Raw genomic sequence first — 7,146 nt, forward strand, 5'->3', positions numbered from 1 at the left:
ATGTGGGTTTAAAAAAATTTCAATTACTGGAAAAAATTGCAGTGGGGAATATAAAAAAAAGTTTTGCGACCCCCATGCAGTACCACCGTGGACCCCCTAGGGGTCACGGACCCCCTGTTGAAGACCTCCGCTCTATACCTTTAAAACATCTTTAAAACTTTCCTATCTAGATTGCTTTTATTTTATTTTAATTTAAAAAATGATCGAAACAAGAATGAGTGAACAATATTAACTTCATAGTTTACTTGTTTTTATTTTAAAGCTATGTGCTAATATCTGTCACTTATCGTATTTACATCTCATTAAACGCAGCTAACAGGTTCGCACACCTGCTGCTATAGTTGCTTGTTTTTTTTGCAGTATTATTCAAACTGTTGCTTTTAATTAAGTTGATACTGAGATGAAGATTGGGTTAAAGGTGAACTGCTGCCTGAAAACTTTCACTCTGTGGCTATAATCAAGTCTGATTTAACCTGAACAGAGCGAAGAAAACTGATTGCAAACATAAAAGCAAAATACCACAAAGATTTCAAACCACAGACAGATGACAAAGGCACACCACAGGAAGGGAAACAGGCCAAAATAACATATCAATTTTACAAGGTTTCAGACTTTCATTTAGAAAGTAATAGGTGCTGCAGTGTGGCGAGCAGAATTTAAACATTTTGATATGAGACTCAGTTGCACATGGCAGTTTTGTGGGGTGACTCCATCTCAAGCACTGTGAAAAATCTCATTCAACAGAACTTGATTATTTTTCCAGATGACTTGTAATAGCTGCGCCACATTCATTTCAAGCCACTTAAACATTAAAGGCTATAAAATGCAGCACACATTTGGAACATCAACTGAAGAATTTGGAGCAGCAGAGAATTTAGTAATTGGCAAGATTAATAATATTTACAGCGCTGAGATGCAAATCTCCCTTCGCTGAGGCTCCATGAATAATTGAGTGCGAACAATCATTTTGAATAATTCATTCCTAAATATACTTTGGTGTGTTCTTCTTGTGTTTTTTTTTTATGACCACAGGGTAAACTGAGTTTTGTGACAGCAGCAATGTGTGGCGGTAATTACGCCAAGCGTCTGGGGCCCTTCTTAATTGAAGCAAAAAAAAGTTCCTTTGTGCCAGTGGTCTCCTTCAAAAAAATAAGACGGAGATGGAAAGCAGGGAAAGAGTAAACAATGCTTCACTCACTCATATCCCCATCACTGAGACTTCCTGCGCCGGTTCTCCCCGCCTGTGCTTCCCACTTATGACTAGAATATTGATGCTAATGGAATTAATTGCTTATACTGTTATTATTTTTTCTTTACCATGTGTTTCCTAACAGCTTGGTCTGCTGGGGGGAAGAGAGAGGCAGGAGGGGTAGGAACAGAGGGGCAAGCAGAGCAGAACTTGACTGAGTTGGGAAATTAAAAAAGAGAGCAATAAGTTGATGTGTGCACTGAGGCCTCCAGACCTCCAGGACCTACGAGGAATACCGTGCTCCTGATTAAACTCACAGCTATCATTAAAGCAGCGCCTGACTTGGTGCTTTTAATTGAGGGGCTTTAAACAGAGACTGTGACTGGACTGCAAAAACGCGGAGAGGAAAGAATGATGCTGAAGGCTCCCTCTCTGTACTTTTTTCCACCACAGGCCACTGCTGCTAATGATGGATCTTCCTGCTTTGAAGGCCGCTGCTGTTAAAGAGGTAACCCGATTATTAATAGCATTTTTTTTATTTCTTTGCAAGACAAATGCGTGAGAATTATGCACAAGTAAGTTGTTTTTATAAACATGCCTATATATAAATTATCCAAAAGGTTTTTTCATATAGAATACCATAGAATAGATAAATTCTGGTGTTTACAGCAGCAAAAATATTATAGAAAAAAAAATGGTCACATAAATGTGGACCTTAGAAAAATGTATAAGAATAAAATTATAGTGAAGAGTTAAAAGATAAACAATAAATACTGTACTGTAAAGTGTTTTTGTTTAAATCAAAAACATCAAAATATTATACTGCATTAGATCCATTAGGTACAGACCGATATATAATGTATATCTTTGGTGCTCATTTCTATTGCTTTGTTTCTATAATGACACTACAAGAAAACCCAAAGTTAGTCAGACAGTAAAGCTATTAATTATGATGAATGAAAATAGATTTTAATCCAAAAAGTTTACGTTATGCAAACAGTGTCTTGTGAAAGTTTTTGCCCCTTTTGACCTTTTGCCATATTTCATGCTTCAAACATAAAGAGATCACTTTGTTTTTTTGTAAAGAATCAGCACCTTTACTTTCAGTGCAGCAAACTCTCCAGAAATTCAGGGAGGATTTCTGAATGATCCAATGTTGACCTAAATGACTGATGTTAGATTGAATCCACCTGTGTGTAATCAAGCCTCTGTATAAATGCATCTGCTCTGTGATTGTCTCAGAGGTCTGTTAAAGAATAGAGGCATCATGGAGGTCAAGGAACTCACCAGGAAGGTCTGGGATACTGTTGTGGAGAGTTTAAAGTTAGATTTGGATGCAAACAGATTTCCCAAGCTTTAAACATCCCAGAGAGTAGGGCTGGCCAAATGAAGCCTCATAAAGCAATTTATTATTATTTTTTTTCTTTATTTAACCAGGAAAAGTCCCATTGAGATTAACAATCTCTTTTTTAAGGGAGTCCTGGCCAAGACAGCGGCAAAAGATTACATTACAAATTACATTACAGTTTACAATAACATAATTAGAAATTCATAAAACAGTTACAAACCATAGATCTCATTTCCAAACCTTTGAGCAATCATTTAAAACGTCCGATTGAAATCAAATCCTTCAACTTCCAGTCTTTCTGAAGATTGTTCCATGCTGTGGGGGCAGAGTACTGAAAAGCTGTCAATTAAGCCTTCCAGCCCAATGCTTTGCCTGAAGGTTCATTCATTGATGCTTCATTCATTGCTAACTATTGAGCAGCACATATACTATTACCAGTGACGTGCGGTGAGGTTCATAGCTGGTGAGGCACTGACGTCATCAGAATCAGATTTGCAAATAGATGCATAGATTGACAGCAGTTTACAGGTTATGTTTCACTTCTGCATCCTTACACATACAAACTGTAGCTCACAAAACACACATTTCCTTAAAAAACAAAACAAAATAAACGTTATTACTGTCTTACCTTTACTTATAAATGAATAGAAGTCCTCCTTATCTTCCTTCAGTTTTAAAAGTCTCTCTGTCTCAATGGAGATCACTGCCAGGGAAGAAAGCCTTCCTTGATCCGTCCTGTTCCTGCCTTATGTTTTCAGTCTCTTGAGCACCCCCTGCCATGAGGCAAGAGAACTGCCTGCCTCACCTCGAACTTGTTCTCTGCCGTTTATAATCGCTCATTACACGAAACACGTTACACAAACACAGTTGGTGACAAAAAGCTCTGTACATTATATACATAAGCCAAATTATTAGAAATAAGTTCACATATTACATTTGTTTAAACCATTTTATTGACGCCGTACAGCAACATGCTCTCTCCGCTTTGCAGCCAGCGCAGAGCCAGGGGTTGCGCAATCCAAGGTGAGGCAGAGCTCGCTGCTGCCTCACCGGCATCGCTTCCAAGCATTTGAATGGGAAAATAAGAAAATTCAGCGATTTTGAACAAATAAAAATCGAAATTGGTGAAGCTACGTGAAAAATGAATATTTTTTAGTACAAACCACCGGATGAATATAACAATTTAAATTACTTTATGATTATATATTTTCTTTCTTTCCATGATGGCTGGTGAGGCACTGCCTCACCTGCCTCCCCTGACCGCACGTCACTGACTATTACAGCCCTCATAATAATAAAAATCAGAAAACAGCAATGAGTACAATATTGTCAAATTAAAGTTTTTTGTTATACACATGAGTCATTACTTTTAAGTAGTGATGGTGAGATGAGGCTTCATGAGGCATTTGAACCGTTTGGCCAAATTGCTTCTACCCCACGATCCCCACAGTTCATGAAACTTCATGTGAACATGTCACCACCTACTAGGGTTGTCAAAAGTATCGATACTCAGAAAAGTATTGATACTGAAACGTTGTATCCGGATACAATACTCATTTTCAAAAGTATTGATACAGCCATCTAAAGTGCAGAATAGTGGAAAATGCACTTTCTGAACACTGTGTGACTGAATAAGTCTGTGCATTTTTCAGTTTCAGACTTTTTTTTTACAGGTGCAGCTGCTGAGAATTATATTTTATCAAGCTTGCTTAATATTGTGCACAGCATACAACCTCAAAATATTATTCTTATTCTTTTTTTTATTTCTTTCTTGTATTTTTTTAGTAATGAAAATATTTCTGTTGAATTTTAGAGTCTTTGTTTTTATTGTTGTGGTATCGAAAAAGGTATCGAGTATCGAATATTTTACTTAGTATCGGTATCGAGTTGAAAAGTTTAGTATTGTGATAACCCTACCACCTACTGGTGGAATGCAGAACTATCGTTAGTAATATCTGTGATTTATTTTTTTTATTTTTTTTGCAGTTGTTTTTCTTTCGCATTTAAGTTCCTTTAAAAAAGTTAATGATTGGTCTGTATAATGATAAAATCTTTTGTAAGTTTTTTGTGTAAAATGTCTTACTTTAAATGAAAAGTCATTTAAAAATCATTTAAGGTACACTGCTTTTCTGCCATTTTAGTGAAATAAGCTCAAGCAGACAGTAAGAGTGCAAAAAATTGGGAAATGATGAAAAAGTGTAATTTTATTCAAGCATGCATTTAATCATGCTTCTCTCTGAAAACAAAATCATGGCTACTTTTCCAATGTAGCTCAACAAAACCCAATCTTTTCTTTTCCACACATATGAATTTTTTCATGGCTTTCAGAAAAAGCAATATTTGATGTTTTACTTCCAAAGTTGTAGTTTTTAAAGCGTCTGGGGCCTGAAAGTTAATTTTACATTACATCTGACTCTTAGGTTCAGACTCCCCTTCAGCAAGGTGGTCAACAAACCACAAAAACACATTGGACGTAATTCTGCTCTCTTGTTTTTTTTTTTTTTGTTTTTTACCAATATTCATGTTATGATGCTATCACATTGTCTGCTCCAATTCCTCAACAACTTATAGTAATAAACTATCTCCAAACGTGTTCTCCATATGACATCAACACAGAGAGAGGAGTTTTTCAATTAAATTCAATTATATTTATTTATATAGTGCCAATTCACAACACGTCATCTCAAGGCACTTTACAATTCAACCATTTCATACAGTCAAATTAAATCAGCTCATTGATTCAAAGGCAATCCCTCACACTAAGCATGCTTGTAGTGACAGTGGAGAGAAAATTCCCATTTAAACAGGAAGAAACCTCCAGCAGAACAAGCTATTAATCAGATTGCTGCTGTAGAGTTACTAATTGTAGGATATTTGTGTTAAAAATAAGCCTGTTTTATTCCTAATAACTCAGAACCACTTGGTATGTCCTGCTGCATGATTTTAATACAAAATTACATGAAATCAATATCAACATTTTAATTAATCATTTTATAAGTGTGATTTAACATTTAATGAAAAATTCAACTATCTAGTCGTGCAATTTACAATTTTGTTGGGATCCTTAGGCCTGCCCACCAGAGGGCGCCGAGGATCCTCTTCTGTTTTATGTTGTTTTCTGTTAGGACTGGGGTTACTGTTGGGACCTGGAGATCTACCATCTGTCTCCAGCAGAGGGCGCTGTGGGTCTCCTGGGCTGGAGCCTCCAGCACACCTGAAGCTCATCAGCCCATCAGGAGACCTTCCTTCATAAGCAGCAGTCAGACCTTCCTTCGCCGCCGGAGTGTTGACCAAGTTTGGTTAGCAAACCTAAGCCTCTGCACATCTAGTGAATCACAGTAGACTCTAGAGAGGAACTGGATTCTAACCTGTCTCTATCTTCTCTACTCAAAGAAAGCCTGACTGAAGTCAGAAGCTCTGGATGAGCTTTACCTGGAAACCTGCCTGCCTGCCCAAGGAAGCCAAACCTGAAGGTCTTAGCCTGGATTCCTCCTTCAGCTCTCAGGGGAGAGCTAGGAACCAAACCCACATCTGAGGCTCACTAGCCAGAAGCTAGACGCTGCTGCTGCTGACCTCTCTGTTACTTCCTCAATCTCTGGACCCATTCGGTTCCCCATCTCAAGGATCCGTCAGAACCTCTTCAAGGTACATTCGAAAATTACCCACTCATCAATCCATCTAACTACCTGGCTAATCAACTTCCCATATCTCAAGATATCAGTGATCCCAGACCCGGACCTGTACCAGAACCAGTCCATGTTTCTCTGTGCATCTTCCTTTAATAAACATTGTTAACTTTTCCTCTGTCTCCAGTCTGGTGTTCTGCATATGGGTTTAGCTCATTAAACCGATCATGACAAATTTATTGAATATATTTATTTTTTTAATAATAAGATATAAGATATATATAAAAAAAACAATACATACTACATTCGCATTTTATGGTACATTTATCTATTTCAAAGGAAATTATTATTAGTGGCATGAATTTTTTTCATTGGCTGCATCAAAAACTGAATCAAAATGTCTCAAAATGTCAAGAAACATGTTTTTTCTGTTATTTTCCCTGGAGTAAACGGCATGCACTGGTTCTGGTTCTGACCATAAACCAGGCGTTGAAGCTTCATTGTGTGTCTCTTTTTACAGGATATGCATAGCACTTAATTCAAATCCCCATTGAGAAGATAGTAACGCCACAAAAGATTTTATGCCTTTAAGTATTAGCAGGAATTAAGTTTCTGTTCATTGAAACTGAGCCCAGCTGCCTGTTTTCTCCATCCTCTCTTGTTAATTGCGTTCACCAACAGCACAGCTATACTTTGCCTCAGACACATGACGCTGTCCTGGCTTCTCTCTTCCTCTTGTCCCATCTTTCTCCTCCTTTAAACGCCTCCTCCACACTTCTGCAGTGTAGCCAGAAACTTAACCGGAGGTCTTTGCTGCCCACCATCGATCTGCGTGTCGTAATGATGCTTGAGAGATTGCCTGCGCCGGGGAGCTGGAGCAGGATTAAGGAAGGCATGGATTGTCATTGATTTCTATCTGATACAATCATTTCATTTGGGACCCGATCTTTTTCCTGCAACACTGCGAGCCAATCCGCAGCAGA

At 37.8% G+C, this 7,146-nt stretch overlaps 1 long non-coding RNA gene across 1 annotated transcript; it reads left to right on the forward strand.

The window, feature by feature from the left end:
• The first annotated feature begins 5,786 nt into the window (after positions 1 to 5,786).
• LOC119797789 lies at positions 5,787 to 6,333 on the forward strand. The gene is made up of 3 exons (XR_005282626.1): positions 5,787 to 5,836; positions 5,931 to 6,182; positions 6,252 to 6,333. It is a non-coding gene; the product is annotated as an uncharacterized LOC119797789 (long non-coding RNA).
• The last annotated feature ends 813 nt before the right edge of the window (positions 6,334 to 7,146 follow it).

Source organism: Cyprinodon tularosa, unplaced genomic scaffold (genome assembly GCF_016077235.1).
Source record: "Cyprinodon tularosa strain WSP-4 unplaced genomic scaffold, ASM1607723v1 ctg6, whole genome shotgun sequence".
Lineage (NCBI taxonomy): Eukaryota > Metazoa > Chordata > Actinopteri > Cyprinodontiformes > Cyprinodontidae > Cyprinodon > Cyprinodon tularosa.